This window comes from Brassica oleracea, chromosome C2 (assembly GCF_000695525.1).
Source record: "Brassica oleracea var. oleracea cultivar TO1000 chromosome C2, BOL, whole genome shotgun sequence".
Lineage (NCBI taxonomy): Eukaryota > Viridiplantae > Streptophyta > Magnoliopsida > Brassicales > Brassicaceae > Brassica > Brassica oleracea.
In genome coordinates, this window is record NC_027749.1 from 48,741,387 (window position 1) to 48,743,609 (window position 2,223).

The window sequence follows — 2,223 nt, forward strand, 5'->3', positions numbered from 1 at the left end:
AGAGAAGCTAGAATGTAATAAGAGAGTGTGCTCATGTTGGATTAGATATTGAATTGAGTGCTAGTTGTGTTTCTTTTGGCTATGATCTCCCACCTTCAACCCTCTCTCCCTATGAGTTCTAGAAAGTTCACTTGTGGACAAGTAAAAGAACAAGTTTGGGGGAGTTGATATCTTGCATATTTCCATTGTTTTATTCATTTACCCATGTGCATTTTGATCATATAGACTAGGATTTAGCCATGTTTAGGTTGCATTTTGCATACATGAGTCTTTATCAGGTATTAGAGTACCACATGGAGTTCTTGGAGACATTTGAGTGCATTTGGAGCTCAAAAGAGGTGATAAAGGTGATCATTGGACGAGCAGTGCATGGGAGCGACCTCACCGGAGCGACACCGTGAAGTCGCTGTGACACCCCTTCAGAGCGGCTTGGCAAGAGCGACACCCGATGTCGCTCGTGTTTTCATCGCTCGGAGGCACGAGAGCAACCTTACCAGAGCGATGCGGAGAAGTCGCTCGCGTTTTCATCGCTCGGAGACACGAGAGCGACCCGGAGCGACGTCTCGCAGCGATCCCTCCAGGTCGTTCCCGAAGCCTGGAGCGACCTCTCTGAGCGACTACAGGAGGTCGCTGCGCGCCTTTTGTTTGCCCGACTTCATGTTTATTCAAGGGCCTTTTGGTCATTTCATTATGCACATTTTTACTTTCTAAACCTAAGTTTAAGTATCTTTTGTAAGCGATTAGAGGCAGATCATCTTTTATAAAAAAAAAACCACAAAAACCGCTTGGAAAGTTCATCTCTTTGAATCAATTGATCATTTTGTTATTGCAATTCTGTTGTTTTCATATCTATTATCTGTATTTCTCTACATGATTAATCTGAAATCCAATATGGGTTTAAGAGGAATCATGAAGAGTAGTGAGTAATCCATTCTTGAATTCATGGGTTAGGGAGATTAAAGGTGATTAGGCTAGATCGAGGATGTTCTAAGCTTAAGGTTGATAGTTTGATTGATCATTTGCCATCCTTAGTTTGAAACTTGATCACCCAAGGTCTAATTCCTATACCCATGAGTTCTCTTTTATCATAACCAAAGAAAGTCACTTCTTTTATTGTTTTATTGTTATGTTCTTGCATTCTATTATTAGTAATAGTTTTAAACCATCCAAATTATCGGTTGCACTTAGATTAAGTACGTACTTGCATTCTCGGTGCTTTGAAATCCCTTAAAATTAGTTCGACAATCTTTTATACTACATCATTTGTGTTAGGAGCCTTGAAAACTCCTAACATCAATCAACATACCTAAGATTCAAGTTGGAATTAAGGAGGAGAATGTTGGATAATTCCAATTAACTTGAGGAGTAAGTTAACTCATTAAAATGAAGTTTGATGGGTTAAGGAACAAAGAAAACATATCGAGCTTAGGAATGCTTCCATATTATTATAGGAAAAGATGTAACTTCGCCCTTAGGAAAAGATGTAGTTTCGTCTTATATAAAGAGTTCTTATGGAGAGATGTTTCATCAAGAGAAACACATTGAAAGGTTTAGTTTCGGGAGGGTTTCTAAATCTAATAAAAAGAGAATTTCTTATAATCTTTGTGTTTGTGCAACTTTAAATGGTATCAGAGCCGGGTTTCTTATAATCTTGGTATCAGAGAAGTCCCATCACGTCTACATCTTTCTGCAGTTTATATATTTTAATCACATGTCAATCCACACGTTTAGTTTTTATACATATATAGTTCAGTCATATTAGTATCAATGTATTAACCTGCCATCTCGTATATGAGTAGTGTCTCCATTCTTCAAATCTGACCCTGATTTCTCTGATAGTAATTACAAATACATTAATACGTGTACATAATAAACCGACGTTCATCTCATGTGTATATATATATACACTGTGACGTACCTGGATATCGGTGACTGAAGCCATCCCAAACGTTAACACCACGACCTCTTCCTCCTTCGATCTGAAATGAAAAGAAACAACCATGCGAAGTTGCATTTTAGTGTTTTTGAATTGTATTTATTTATACGTCAAAAACATTTGTTACATGCCTGGTAAGCAGAAGATGCAACACCGAAGATGAAGTCTTTTCCGAAGTTTTTACTGCTTAAAATATCAGTGTTACTACATGTGAATGGATTGTTCTCTTCGCAAGTAATTTCTTCATCAGCTTTGCAACTCGCAGCAGCTAATAGAAAAACTAGGCC